The sequence below is a fragment of the Sipha flava genome, unplaced genomic scaffold, assembly GCF_003268045.1.
Source record: "Sipha flava isolate LNK unplaced genomic scaffold, YSA_version1 257_pilon_pilon, whole genome shotgun sequence".
In the NCBI taxonomy this organism is placed as follows: domain Eukaryota; kingdom Metazoa; phylum Arthropoda; class Insecta; order Hemiptera; family Aphididae; genus Sipha; species Sipha flava.
The window spans coordinates 620,670-637,821 of record NW_020272911.1 but is presented as its reverse complement, the minus strand read 5'-3'; the positions used below and the strand labels follow the sequence as shown (position 1 = coordinate 637,821).

Below are 17,152 nucleotides of genomic sequence, written 5' to 3'. Positions count from 1 at the left end.
TTTTACTCTAAAACATTTAGGTGAAATTTTTTACAGGAAACTGAATTGGAAGGAAGTACCTATAATATTTTTGTTAGCCTTTTCAAATTCAATTTCGAGTGGTGTACATTTAAGTGTATAATATTCTTTTGGGCGAATACGATCGCGACGGTCCCAAAGGTCCCGTAAATGGCGATGTATAGCGATGCCGTCGTGATCCTGACACCGACATTAGTTACCACCGCCTTTAATGCTCCTCGGGCTTATTTTCCTCCGGCCTGCCATCGTATACCTCATACCCCACAGAAATAGCCATAAACTCAGTAACACAGCATCAAGATGTTACTCTTATGCAAATCAGAATTTATCCCTCGACTCTCTGATGTGGTGGGTCATCTAAAATCGCATTAGGGTTCTTCTTGGGGAAATTTTTACTTGCCCATACATTAAATATATAAATGGACTATTTATATAAATAAAACCTTTATATATATTATTAAACTACTCACCACTAAGTGAGACTGATAGTTTTCGATTTTTGTTATAAAAAAATCATTAAAAGCATCAATATTTTATAATTGGATATAATAAACAAAAATTGTATTGTATCAAAATATATACAACTTCCTTCCGTATGAATAGTTCAAAATAGATTAATTTTTAATTTATGTATGATTTTAATATCAATTTATTATTTTAAAATGAATTAAAAACTACCTCAAATCAACTTTTAAATAATTTGTCGTGAACATTCATGTATACAAATTTATTTACTCATAAAGCTGTGGTTATATATACATTTTATTGCCAAGCACTCGCGTAAACCAAATAACCCAGTCATTTTATAGCATTACCGATTGAACTTGGTTTTGATATTGAGTAATAAATATATTTTATAAAATACAGTATATCATTACTGGAAGTAATGCATTAAAACACTTAAATTTATTCAAGAAGATTTTTCAAAAATAAAAACTTTTTTCGTTAAAATTCAATATTATTTCATACAGTAATAACTAATAACATTTAAATTAATAACTATTTAAATCTATAAGTATAAAGTAAATAATTTTCAATTTAAATATAGTTTTAAATAAATGATTATAATTTTAATAGTTAAAAGTCTAATATATTAATTCAAAATAATCTCATTTCCATTATACTTGAAAAAAAGTAATACATTTGCATTATATTATTAATAAAAATATTATCATTAAAATTAATAATTGATAACATTCGTCAAAAATATTTTCATCGTTAGTTTTTGATGTATATTGTATCACTGTGATATAGAAAAATTGGAAAACTATACTTGTTTATCAGTCATTTTTGATTAAATATGAAATTTTGATTCAAAATTAGGAATTGTTTATTTATTATGTTTCAAATAAATAATCATAAAAAAAATGTACAGTGACATTTAAAAAAAATAACTTTAAGCGAAATAAAAGTATAAATATTTAAAAGATCGTGCTTCATTCGTACACAAAATAATATATTTTTTAGGTGTACTGAATAATTAACTGTGTACATATATACAATCTTATTTATGTCACTTAAAAGTACATGAATTATGTAAAACGTATAAAAAATATAAATGTTTAAATTATATAACATGCTAGTATTATGATATTATATATTATTATTTTGTATGTAAATAAAATATTGTACATTGTCGAAACTGATTATCAAATACAAAATTATGTAGATTCGCTGTGCAAAAACAATACTACAATAATATTTACAAAAAACTCTTTGAACGTATGAGCTGCCGAATAGACAATTTTAAATAATGTAAACATTTGAAACAAATAATGATTAATACTTTATTATGTTTAGTTGTTGTTGTTAAAAATAAAATTAAAAACAAAAAATTATTATATATAGCTGCGTGTTTAAAGAAAAAATATAAAAATGTATTAATTAATCTACGAGCTGTACATTATAGAAGTAATTTAATACAATTAACATAATAGTACACGGAAATAATACATTGAAACAATTTTATAAATCGTACTCTAGATAACACAGAAATATATTTTAATATGGAAATTGAATTTGTTTCTATCATAAATTATAAAGTGGTTACTTTCCTTGATATATTGTAAACTAAGTAACTAATTTCTTTATTTTATAAATCATTTTGCTCTTTAAAGTGGAGCTATTGTTGTAATAATAATATTATACTGATACACGTACGGAGGCGGCAAACGATCGAGATGATGCATTATCATCGAAGATCGCGCTCACGTGTATCGTTTGTGCTCACAAAAGTATACACTTAAAACATACGAAGTGCGTCGTTTCAGGATGATAAGTCATCATCGTATCCCGTGTGTGTGCTTCATGGTGTATATATAGCAAGGGTTAGCAGAGATTTTATCCAATTGAATTTAAGTTTAGATTATTACGTCAATACTTTTTTACATACTCGTATTTTTGTCCCAATTCATAAGTTGTTCACAATATTTTTATCGAAAAAAATGTATACACGTACATTTATATTTAAACGATTATGTGGATAAAAACTAGCATTTTATAAAAAAAATTCCGAATAATATTGTAATGTCTCGTCACTAGTGTATGCGAACAATGTAGAAGTCATCAAGTTCAAGCAATCTAAACGAATTACAGAATATAAAGTTGTACTTTGTATCAAGCTTAAATGAAACATTTTTAATTTGTTGAATTCCACTGTGCACATTTAAAAGCATTTCTCTATAAAAATGTATTATAATGTTAGATCAGTATTTTTTTATAACGTGTTAACGTATACTGGATAATGTATACTGTGTAAAAACGGCTTTTCTACCTGGGTTTCACATTATTTTGTGTATCTGTATTATTCAAGCAAAGATTGTTAAAATTAATATTAATTCAGTACTCGTATTAATTTACGAACGTATTTGGCAATCGATTTTGAATAATTGTTCGTAAAATAAATCGAGCAAAACGTTTAAATGTTCAAACGGTCTTTGCGGGCGTCGTATAAAATGCATCACGTCCCCAGATTTTCCGCATCGTCCGCAAGTTTACAAGTTTTGTTTTCTACAGCAACGTCGGGTCCGGGGGCGACCGAAGATTTTCGCTCGAACGCCCCGCGACGCGAAACAGAAACGAACCCGACGGGATCCGCGGTCACTGTGGTACATCCAACGTCATCGTCGTCGCGCTGATAAATTGACCGTGTCCGCCGACAACAATGTACCGACGACATGCCGCCGAGGGTGGTCCCCGTACCGCGCGGAAAACAGCGTGCACCCCCGCGTTCACCGATTGAGATTCTTCATTCGCGTGTGCGTGTGCCGCAGCATCCCTGCCGAGAGTGGTGCGTTCAAAACGTTTCCTGTGCCCGTGTGTTTGAGCGCGCGCTCTTTCCGCGCCGCGTACGTATAATACGCATCCGCAATACTGCCGTGTACCATAACAACAATAATGATATGTGGGCCAACACGTGCCTACTCGTCGAACAGTTGCGCGTATACGTGCCGGCTCTTCCGGACGTCGTCGGAGACCACCACCGACGTGTTTAGACGGCGGCGACGTTTAGGGGTCGCATAATATAGTCATCGGCACCACCACCGCTGCCGTCGCGCACCGACGGACGCGCGTGCGTTATGTAGTGCTTTGCTTTATATTATTATTGTGTGGAGAACATTGATACGACCACCTCTGAGCCGCGATTTCGTATTGTTTGTTTATTGTTATTACCATTATTATTATTCGAGTGCAGCGAACACGAACTTAGATGATAGCCGCCGATCCGCGCGTGCGCCGGACAATACATAACGCACTTGGCGACAACACGAGTTTTTTTTTACGTTATTATGGCTTGAACTCTTGTTTCACATGCGTATAGGTAGAACCGTTATTAAATACAAACGACTCGAACCTTTCCACTACCGCCGCTCGCCGATGCCAACAGCTTATTAAAGCAGCGTAAATTCTAAAGGATAAGAGGATGAGGTTGAGCTTTGTGAGCAATACATAATCGCGATTGCTAGATGTAAAGAAATAATACTATAATTACGAGTAATACATTTAGAAAACAATTTGTTTCGTACGTTGTATAATGTATACCAATATACCAGTATAGGTATTCCTTGTATCAAAATTTTTTTAAACTTTTCTCCCCTCTGGAATATCAATCAAAACAATGTATAAGTGCTTACGCATGCCTCCGGAAATCTTAAAAAACCGTTGTACATAGTTTCAATCAATGTATTAAAATCACGAGTAAGTAAATATTTATTTGCAAACCGTTTTCAAAATAACTAGAAATCTATAGATCAAAATATAGTATTTTCGATCATAACCATAATCAGTTAGATTAATAGAAAATGTATATAGTTCGTTGAAATCTGCCTTGGATGAAAATGTTATTTGGTCTAACCCGGGTACAGGAATAATAACTATGTATCTATAAATGTTTATAAATAGTTATAAAATATTAATCATAATTATTATTGTTGGAAATACGCATTATTATCATTTTTGGTTTTTTAGAAAACTAATTTATAGTCTTCATTTGTGTTTTTTTACGTAGATAATCTTGAGTCACATTACTTCTATCATCATTTAAAACCTATAATAATTCATAATATATTGATGATTTTGGATCTTTTAGGAATCATGCCCATTTTTTCTGTAAGGGAACAAGCAACAGTCTTTTTTGTCCCCAATATTCCAGAGAATATTTTATAATAATTCTAATTTCTCTATTCTAGAAAATCGTTGAGTTTATACTTTAACATTTGAGTGGATAATTAATAAATTTAATTAAAAACATTATTTATAATTACACAAGTTTACAAAGATTTTACTGTTTAAAATTTAATAGCTGATTTATATTTATTTTTTGACGTTGATTTCAAAAATATTATTATTTTTTATCCATCACGTAAAGTTCCAAAGTTATCCTATTATCACCAATTCACATTATGCACAAATAGTCTACGAACAATTAATTCTTTATTATATGTTATCGTTACTATATTAATAAATAGTTACAATTGACAACCATATCTTAATCCATATATTTTATCATAATGAATAAAGATATAGTGGTTTTTATATTAGATATATCCGTATATACGATCATACGGGATCGTCAATTAGGAAAAAACTGATAAAACAAGCTCGGAGATAAATGTGTTTATTATAACTTTATTTTTATTATTTAGTGTCACAGTTTCATTACACAAGTAAGTATATATTATTGTTAGTGTTATTTTAGAAAAATTTTATTAGATATAATATAATATAATTATAAACATGGAAAGAAGACGCTGCGTTAATAATCCAGACATTTTTTGTTTTATTTGTGGCAAGTTTATGGTGAAGAAACAAATTTAAAACATCACTCCTTTCATGAAAAATGCATATTATGCATATTTTGGAATGAAATTTGGAAATCAGGACAAATCATGGGCACCTCATAAAGTTTGTAAAATTTGCGTCGAAGACCTTAGAAATTGGACTAAATGTAAGAAGAAATCTTTACGTTTCGGATTACCAATAGTTTGGCGTGAACCTAAAAATCATGGAGATATTTGTTATTTTTGTTCATGTAATGTACTAGAATTTAATATAAAAAATAAAAAAGATATTATTTATCCCGATGACATTCGATCTGCTATTAGACCCATGCCCTATGGACCTACTATACCCATACCTTAACCTCCAGTCAATCTTAATAATATTTTAACATCTGAATCCAGTGATATTGATTCTGATAATTCTGATTATTTTGAAGAAACTTGTAATACACCTGAACTTTTCACACAGAGTGAATTCAATGACCTTATAAGGGATTTGGATCTTCCCAAAGATGCTTCCGAACTTTTTGCTTCGAGACTTCGTAATAAAAACTTATTAGCACCAGGCACATTGTCATTTTTTTACAGAAATCGTGAACATAAGTATGTTCAATATTTTACTCAAGATGAATCATTAGTATATAGTAATAATATTCCCAAGTTGATTAATAAATAGAAAAATATTGAATATAATAAAAATGAATGGCGACTGTTTATTGATTCAAGTAAACGAAGTTTAAAAGGAGTTTTACTACATAGTGGCAATTGTCTAGCTCTGTGCCAGTAGTCCATTCAGTATATTTTAAAGAAACTTACGATAACCTAAAGTTTGTTTTCGAAAAAATAAAATACTTAAAACACAAATGGTCGATTTGTGGAGATTTAAAAATAATATGTATGTTACTTGGTCAACAACACGGGTATACAAAATTGCTGTGTTACATTTGTGAGTGAGATAGTCGAGTGCGTGACAAACATTGGACTCAAAAACAGTGGCCTTTAGAAATAATCTTATTGTAGGAGATAAAAATATATTATGAAGTAATTTGGTCGACCCCAAAAATATTTTATTACCACCATTACACATAAAACTAGGTCTAATGAAACAATTTATAAAAGCATTAGGTAAAAATAAAAATTGTTTTCAATATTTATGCAAAAAAAGTCCACAACTATCTGAAGCTAAGCTCAAAGAGGGTATTTTTGTAGGCCCACAAATAAGAACTTTATGCAGACAATGAATTTTTAACTTTAATGATTACTATTGAAAAAAATGCTTGGATTTCATTTAAGGAAGTAATTAACAATTTTTTTTGGAAATATTAAAAGTGAAAATTACGAAACTATAGTAAATTCTATGCTAGAAAACTATCAAACCTTGGGCTGTAACATGAGTATCAAAATGCATTTTCTATATTCACATTTGGACATATTCCGGGAAAATTTGGGAGACGTTAGCGAGGAACAAGGCGAAAGATTTCACTAGGATATAAAAGAAATGGAGAGACGCTACCAAGGGCGTTGGAGTGTTACCATGATGGCTGACTATTATTGGATGTTGCAACGTGAAACTCAATATATGCATAAAAGAAAATCAACTAAACGAAGTTTTTTTTCAAAGAGGCAAAGATATTCTTCAAATACGAAGTAATATTAATGTAAAAATTTTATTGGTTATTTAAAATAATTATGTAAATAGGTTATCTTTATAATTTTTTAATTTTAATTTTTTTTTGTTAATATATTATATTTTATTCATAAATTGTAAAAAACTGTGACGTGATATGACCATATAGTTAATATATTTAAATTTTGTTTACATATTTTAAATAAAATCAGTGATTAGAAACAGGACAGCTTTTACATTTTTTTTTTTTTTGTAAACTTGTGTTATTAGAACCATGTCTTAAATCTAAATTTCAACTATAAAAAGTAAAATAGTCATAAAAAAACTCTTAAACTAAGTTATTTAACTAAAGAATAATTTTGTATAATTATAACCAAGACTGTATCTAGAAATTTTTTTCGTGAGGGTTCCAAAATTTGTATATTATAATTGTATTGAATTAAGATTTTAACTTTTGATATTTGGTTAAAAATAAGACAGAAAAAGATTTAATCTTCTTTTATTAAAATTAATATCATATTTTCATATTATATTATGATATAAAATTAAAAGCAGTCAATGATTAATTGGAGCTTAAGTCATTTTTGACTGAAAATATTTATATTGGTATTAAAAATAAATAATTATTTTAAACATTCGTAAAATATTGAAGAAAGTTCGGGGGAGGTCAGACACCTAGACCCCCACCCCCTATATACGGCCTTGGTTATAACAATATTTAATAAAATTATTACAATACTTTTGTTGTGATTTATATATCATTTATACATTGTAAAAAAATATATATATGTTTCGCAACATTTTGTCCATTATCAGCTCATTAAAAACGTAAATTTGATTTAGGTATCATATTGCTGTATATTTCAATATACAAAATTTAGATTTAATTAGACTAAATTTAAAAACTTAATTTAAACACGCAATTTAAATAATATTTTAACCTTAATTGGCTACATTGAGAACTACAATTGAAAAAATGAGTGAACGGTTTGTAAATTTAAACTTTTTAATTTTAAATATTCAGGTTTTGTAATACAGGATATTTTAGTATTTTGCTGAACTAAAAAGGAAAATTATAATTATGTTTATTATGCAAAGGAAAATAATAACCAGTAACCGTTTAATACCAAGTATATTTAAGAATAAAACAAAATTTACATTTTAATTTACATATATTGATTTTGCAATGATGAGATTCTTTTAGCGAATGCCATTAAGGAGGAAAAGTTATTTCATTTTAAAATACTTAGCATTATAAATCATTTTCATTTTATTCTATAGATTAATATCTATGTATATATACAATTAATGTGGTGTTTATTTTAGAGTGACCTGGTGGTGACCTCCTCCCTCGATGAATGTATATCCCCTCTTCAAAAAATATAATTATTTATTAATAGTTAACTCCAATAGCATGCCGCATATCACATACCCTCTAAAAATGTACGATACCCTTCTCTCCATGATAGAAGTTCTGAAATAAACACTGCAATGAATGTTTAAAATTATTGTTAAATTATGTTGTTTATTCATGTTCTCATGAAATATACAGATTTAATATATACATATAAAAGCCAAATTCTACTCACTGATCACTATTTTTCAAATCTACTTAACATATTTATAAACTTGAAATTTGAAATAATGGTTCCCTTAATACTCTAAGTGCACAATAATAAAGGATTTTAAAAAAATATTGTGTGGATTAATTAAAATAATAATTCCCCGCCAATTTTTTTTGTGCGGTTCGGTGGCTCGCGGGTTGAATTATAAATTTAATTGTTAACTGTTAGAAGTCGATGGGTCGATACGAATTTTTCCGGTAACTTTACCGATAAAAATAATTTCTTGCATTGAGAATTCGTGCACCACAGATATATAAAACAACTAGAGAGCCTACTCGATATTATCATTGAAGCTAAACTGTCATATGCGATTAGTGGATACTTACATTATTAACCTTATCACAGAAAATACTCATATCATAAATCATAATTCTTAAAAACCACAAATATTTCATAATTTCAAATGACTTCAGTCTTGTGATCGTGAAATATTGAAACTGTCATTTCCAGTACACGTAATATGTGAAGTTATGAGTTTTAAATATTTATTCTTATTTGATACCTAACAGCCCTAATTCTAGCAGATAATACTACTTATATAAGATCAATAAATATCAATTTATTATAAAACTTTTTTGTAAAGTTTAATAATACAAATGCTATATAGGTATATGTAATGTTTAAGTTTAATAATATAATTTTTACTGTACTAAATAAAAACTTAGTATTTGACATTTATTTTTAAATATTCACTATTAGCTATTTTTCTTAACTTTCTAACAACTCATCTCAAGCATTAAAAAAATAAATAAATATTTTTTTAACAGCATTATTCATACATTATTATACATCATTATTTATATTATTTACATCCTGTGTCACACATAAGATGTTGTTTACCGGAATATTTATAATGTATGAGTATATTACGTACACAGATATATAATATTGTTATTTATTAATTTATTATTTTAATATTACATATTCACATTATCAATGTGCGTTATCATTACAACATTTTTAAACGTTGCCAGCTTTGCATATGGTGGTCATGATTCATGTCCTTCCGTAATGTTGTATAGGAAATAGACTACCTAGTTGTTTTACTCATCAATTGTGTGCACCAACAATTCTTAAAACCAATAGAGCTATCTTTAAACAACCATCTTATATAAAGTGTGACACAGGAGAAAAAGTTTTTCTACCAAAAATATCTTTGATTCCATCTGACTACTCACTTTCAATTCAAACATTAATTTTCCGTCCAGGCGCAAGAGCAGTCTTTGAAAGCAACAGGAGTGGATTAAATTGTTTCTCCCACCGTTATCTACTCACGTGTAAGCTCTCCTGATAATCTAGTAATACTGCTGTCTATAGGAAGAACCAAAAATATTGTATTATAAAAAAAACATAAAAGACTGACTTAAGCATAAAACTATTGCAATAGAAATATATCAATATTTTGACAAAATACCATCACATAATCACATAATAATTTACTAACTATTCTACCTTTTTTATATTCGCTTAAAATATCTATTCGTTTTAGTAAATAATCTTATTTTTAAACTCTAAAAAACAATTTTAAAGCAATGAAATAATGTCAACTTTTAAAAGTAAATAAATGATAAGGTAAACAAATCAAAATATTCAAGCCATAAAATACTATATCGCCTATTGTCCATTTTATAAAAATAAACGGTTACGGAATGAAACATTTCATTATTTTCGAGTTTTTCCTTCAGTTAATATTAAAAAAACTAGATAGGTAATCGAAAATATATTATTTTTTTTTTAGTTATGTTATATGCTAAGTTTTGAATGTCACGAAAAAATTTTTAGAGGTTATAGAATTTACTATCAAACAAGTGAGTTGGTATTCGCCGTAAAAGAATATAAGGGATGGAAAACTTGGAAACGATATATTGGTTTTAATGTGACTCTTTACTGATTTAAATTGTGTAGGTATTTGTTCCAATTTGAACGCATTATAAATGTAAAGTAAGTAAATAATTTTAAAAAAAAACACATTTCTTAATAAAACAATCAAAAATATTCAAAAATGTTAACATTATATAAAAATATTATTCTTATGAATGTAATGATTGCGCCATCTAGTGTATATTTTGGTAAATGATTATTACACCTATATAATCCCTAGAATGCGTAGTATCTCTAAACATACGATAAAAATATAAAATATAGTAACAATTTTAAAAAACTTAAAAATACAGCTTGTTTATTTGTTTAGTTATTTCTAGTGTATCTGCAATCAGTGTAATAAGGTTAAAAACATTTTCATGAAAAAAAAATGTAAAAAGTTTAGGGGGCACCCGGGTTTGAACCGGGGACCTCTCGATCTGCAGTCGAATGCTCTACCACTGAGCTATACCCCCATGATGATAGATGATAAAATTTTTATTACTTAAGAAAGACAGTAATTTCTGAAGTTTGAACATTTTATTAATTATTTGACTGTAGCATTTTTTTTTTTAAATTTTTTTTGGTCCATTGTAATTCACTAATCTACATTTGAATGAGCAACCCGCAAACGTATGATTCAAAATTTAATTTGTCGGGCAGATATTGAATAATTCTCATTAATGTAAGGATAAGTTGACTCTATGTCGAAAATTTAATGGCCAAGTTTACAAAGATTACTGAAAAAAAATGTCATACTTATTATTATCTATATCTAGAACCGGGTTAACAAATATGCCACGCTTGAGAGCAGATTTTATAATAGTACTACTCTTTCCAAACCCATTGTATCGTTGTATCCATCATAAAATAAAGTTAAGCAAATAACAACAACATTTATATTATAGGATTTATATATATTTATAAACACCTGGTAATATCCGTAATTTGAATATAATATAACTATTATGTAGTGCAAAGCACACTTTATGCGTTTTTCACTCATATTAATTGAAGAAAAACCATTGTTAGGAAATATTAAACCCTTTGGTTTTTCAGTCAATAAGACTTGACAGTTGACGAGACTACGACTACGATATACGAGACTAATGCCGCATGCACAGGGGGTCAAGGAGTTGTAACCTCCCTCCGAAATTTTCTCCGATATCTAGGTTAAAATTAACAAATTTTAGAAGTTTGAAATATGAAGAGCTAGTATTGAGTACCTAGTATCATTTATTATAGAATAGTCTATTCTATTATTAATGTTATTATTTAAATCAAAATATATTAAGGATTTGCATAATTTTGTTAATTGTAAAATGTGTTATATTTTTACCTTGACTCCTTCCCCGAAAAAAAATCCTGTGTGTGCCACTGTACGAGACTCGAAAGACAAATAGACGATATAATAATAATAAAAAAAAAAAAATTACTTGGTAGTATACAATTAAGATATCCATTATCAATGTTTAATTACCCCGTTGTTTGATTATGTCTCTCATAAGTTCCATACAACTGCTTTTTTAAATTCATAATATAAAATAAATAAGAACATTTTTAACACACATGTTTGGATTGAGTAAACTTAATAAATTTCACATACAATCTGAAAGTATTTATAAATTATTTTAAGTTAGTTTGATCGAATTACAAAATAATTAATAAATATTTTTTTAAGTTTCAGAAACATTAATAATGTTTTGTAATAAAAAACATTCTTATTTTAATAATCAATAAAGGTATATGTACATATTTTCAGAAAATTATATTTTGGTTTTTATATGTATCATACTCGTACTTTAAATAGTTTTCTAACATTTTGAAATCAGATATATGTAGTTATAAATTAAAATATAAAAGTGTTTATATCCATAAAGAAACTTCATTTCGCTTTTTATGGTTAAGATGATAAATATAGATTTATTTTTAGTACAATATTTGAATAATTTTTTTCGGTTTTTGTCATTCTAAAATCATATCAGAATACTTAATAATGAAATATTTTATGAAAATCCAAAATATACACCAAATGGAATAGTTATATATAGTTTATACTTATAAATTAATTACAATTAAACGATGATGTGCAGAAATGTGTAAGTATTGTTCCCAATACAATATCGATTTAATGAATATCATTTGAGATACAAACACTAATCATAGACATATAAAAGAATATTAATAAATATTTTATAAATTTAAGCAACCATTTATTACAAATTATATGATAAATACTTAAGAAATATATAACAATACGAATCCATTATGTAAATACAAGTTGCAAAGAAAATCACAAAGAGTAAGGAGATTTTATACAAAATTAATCCATTTCAAACATTAATGAAATACCAACATTTAAATACTTACCTACTGATTACTTTAAATTAAATCTGTAAATAATTTTTAAAATAAATATAATAACAATATGTAAATAGATATAGAATATATGCATATACTACATTGTAATACTTATTTGCGAATTTTTTTCAGTATCAAATATTGATCAATGTAATTGACTGTGTATGGGCCATTTTAAATGTGGAAAACACGGAAAATGCACCCACCACGGTGTAGAGAAGAATCTTATGATAAAATATCTTGTGATAAAAAACAAAGATTGTTGATAATTATTATATTAGATCATACACAAGTATATAATCTAAGGTTAATACCATAAGGTATTTTCAATTTGGCGCGAATATAATATATTACAAAGAAAATTCTACTTATACCGTCTTTGGTAATTCTAACTTTGATCTTTCTTTCTTGAACATATCTGTGATTCACGTATCTCTCTCGCGTGGTCATTATTTTTTATGTCTATGTTAATATTATATTATTTTATATTATATCATTATACTATTAAATATTATTCTGTATTTCTATTCCCTTGAACGATTATTTTGGTTTTTATTAAATCGATATATTATATATACACTATATGTATATCGTATGTGTAATACAGCGTGTTAAATTATAAAAGTAATACGAAATATTTCAAATGTATAACTGATTCGATTGTTATCGGAGACTAAATTTGACAAACAAATATGGCCAGAATACATCCAGATTTTGGTTAAATTCACAAAATGATACAGTAGGTATACATGCGTTTATTTTTATTGTTTATAAGTCGAACATATTGTTTATGGTCACCGATGAAATATTCTTGATGAAAACCAATCCACTAAAAAAATATTTATTATTAACTAAAAAAAAAAAGAAAATACATTTTGGGTTAATGATATTTTTGAAGAAAAGAAAAAATGTAAAGAATTTCACACACTTTTCCCAAAATGTATGGTTCAACAGTCAAATTTTTTGAGTACATGCGAATATTACTTGATAAATTTTTTTATATTTTACATAAAATCCAACTTTTTTTTAGAAAAATAATCGAATTTTAGTAAATGAATTACACCTGTGGAAAAGTTATAGATATATAGGTGCATTCGTTTAAATAGTTAAAATAGTTGGTGTATCAAACTTTAAATTTTTGGCCGAAAAAACCAAATATTTTGTATTCATCCATATAATAAATCATAAGAATTGTATAATTGAACAACGTAATTTAATTTAAATGCTAAATCAAAAAATGTATAAAATTATACACAGGGGGCACCCGGGTTTGAACCGGGGACCTCTCGATCTGCAGTCGAATGCTCTACCACTGAGCTATACCCCCACATATGCAAATTAAATTGTAGCTTAATTCATTATTATAATTATGTATTGACCATAAATTCATAATTTGTCGATGAGTGTTTATCTTCTCGTTATTATTGTCCTACAAAATACTATTGCAGACTATAGCTAATAGTCAAATTCATAAAGTAGATGTAAGTGAACGCCATTTATTTATAAAAAGGCGTTATCTTTACAATTTTTTTAACAATAATACAAATTGAGAACTATACTCTTAAGTCTTAAAATCTAAGACTTAAATTCTCTCATAAAATTTTCAAATATCGATACACATACAATAAAAATGTCTAAATTACAATTATTAGTTATATTAAATATAAATATTATGTTATGTTATTGTTATGAAATGATATGTTATTATTATATACATCTTACAAACATAATGCTGTTTTTCGATTTTTTTCATTTTATTCTAACAACTCCGGTAGTAGATTCACATATATGTATATATATATATATATATATATATATTTTTTTTTTGTTTTAAGAAATTATATAATTTACAAATACTACTTAAATAATTTATAAATGTATTTTAATTCAGCAATGTTGGATTACTTTAACACTATAGTCTACGGACAGAATGTAGGTCCATTTCCCACAGGGCACAGACATGTATATAATTATAATGTCATCGTCTTTGCATTGATTGTAATGTAGTTTTTCCGTCCAGGTATTCAATTATCTATATTTAGTATTTTTTGTAGAACTGTAATAGTAGACAACTTACCAATCCAGTTGAGCATCAACATCAGAGAATAACTGGCCAAAGGAGTTGGGGATATTTATCTCCTAGTCCAGTGACAATCATAAGATATGTGTCAGTTCAGAAATATTAGAATAATAATATGAATCATATTATATTGTATAAATGCCTAACTATTAGGTACAATTTAATATTATACCAAAAATATGCACTGATAATCATGTTTATTTATTCAGTAATATTGTGATATGTGATAATCATGGATACGAGTAATATTGTATAATATTGTCCAAGGCCGAATTGGCCCAGTGGAACTAGTGATCGGTGGGTATTTTGGTGGCTTTCGGTGGTGTAAATGATTGGGTGGGTTTTAAGTAAATTTGAGTACTATGATTTGAAAATAATATAATTTATCGGTATTTTAGATTTACTTATTTTATGTAGTGTATACATATTATTCTACCTAGTACTCTTATAACATATAGTATATATATATACTATATATATAACATATATATATAGTATCTACTAACTGTTCAACTATTAATTGTAGTCAATATTTATGTAATAGCTTGTATATAAATAAAATCGTAATCTTACGATGTAATTTCTGAATTCCTCGAATCTTGCATTCGTCTATGACCACATTTAGAACAGTTATGAGCCAAAACTCGTTAGCCAGTAGAATAATGTTGTCAGAGCTAGATTAAAGGAGAGGCATCTGTTCCGGAGTGAAAGATTTTAAAAATACAAATTTTTTTAAGGATATCCTACAGTGTCAGCCTAGCTCTAAAGGGTCCAGGCAGGATTAACCTAATCTAACCCCCATACTACAACATTTATTTATTACTCGTATATTGAAATTAAATATTTCTTAAATATGTAAAATGGTCATTAAAATGTAATAAATATAGATTCTATATTTGTTATTTTAAATAAAAAAGAATAAAGTTAAAAATGCTCTTAATCTAAATTAACCGTTAAGTATTCAACTTTTATATAAAAAAAAAACTATGCATGTATAAAATAAATACATTTAATAATATATATTATATCATATGAAAAGTCTTGCCGTTTCTTTTGACGATTTTTCTATGTCATCTATAAGTTTTATTTTATCTATATTTAAAGTAATATCTTTTTCTATAGCCATAAGCATTAGTGGTTCTAAATGTTGCTGATCGAGTGACGATCTTAATTTTGTTTTTATTACTTAAAGCTTAGAAAATACTTTTTCACAAGTGACTTGAGTTGATGGCAATAGCATTATGTATTTAAAAACCTAATTAAAATTTTTGTACATAACATAATGACAAAATAGTTGGGTAATAATTTTAAAAGTACATGTTATAAATTTCCAACAGGTATTACAATTTATAGAATCAAGTTCATCTTCTGAATCAGATGTCACTACTTCATCTATAATATAACTTTCACCATCATTATCGTTCATTATGCCGTGTTTTTTTGGAATAATATTAAAATAATAAGAGGAAAATTGTTTCTATTTAAGTAATACAGTATCTATATTAACATCAGATCACTTTGTTAGAGTTATGAAGATATCCATAGCATATTTTTCAAACTTTTCGATGTATTCGTATATTTTTGGATCTAATCATTTACATCCTTTAATATATATATTCATTTGGAATTAATCGTTCTTCAATAATAATAATATCAAGATCATTCATCCATAATAATTATAATTTATATTTATCGAACTACAGCACAATTATAAAACCTGACTAAGATAATAAGAAGTACGATTTACTTATTCTAACTATAGATTTAAAAAATTAAAAGTTAAAATACTTTATGACCACGTGTTCCTCGTAATTATTATATCCAAACGTTTCGTTGCATTTAAATATACATATAAAAAAAAAAAAAACGGGGGCCCAGGCAGTGATTGCTGCCTAGCTGCCTTGGCCAGGCTGACACTGATACCCTATTTAGGGTAAAAAATTATTAACGATCTACTCTTTCAAAATAAATAATTGAATTAAGTTACTATTATTAGAAAATAATATTGAAAATGTATTTAATTTAATGGTTTTATTTTTTTATTCATTACATGGGATTAATGTATTGATCATTTCGTCAAACAAAAGTCAAAGTAACAATTTTTATAAAAATATTAGAATTAACAAAAGTAAAATAATGTAATTATGCAATTCACCCAGTATTTCATATAATAATTTAAATTATTTAATTGAACTTTAATTTTAATCATGTTAACAAAATAGTTATTTTTATAAATTTATTTACATTTTTAATGTAACATTAGCCAACCTGTTACGCTCGTGATGATATGTAAATTTTTTAT

The 17,152-nt window shown here is 27.1% G+C and overlaps 1 protein-coding gene and 2 non-coding genes across 3 annotated transcripts in view; 1 reads left to right on the top strand and 2 right to left on the bottom strand.

The window, feature by feature from the left end:
* LOC112684743 (cGMP-dependent protein kinase, isozyme 2 forms cD4/T1/T3A/T3B) overlaps positions 1 to 17,152 on the top strand; it is a 173,409-nt gene that overhangs the window by 52,705 nt on the left and 103,552 nt on the right. The gene's annotated exons all lie outside the window — the stretch shown is intronic.
* Positions 10,814 to 10,885, bottom strand: Trnac-gca. The gene has a single exon. It is a non-coding gene; the product is annotated as a tRNA-Cys (tRNA).
* Positions 14,026 to 14,097, bottom strand: Trnac-gca. The gene has a single exon. It is a non-coding gene; the product is annotated as a tRNA-Cys (tRNA).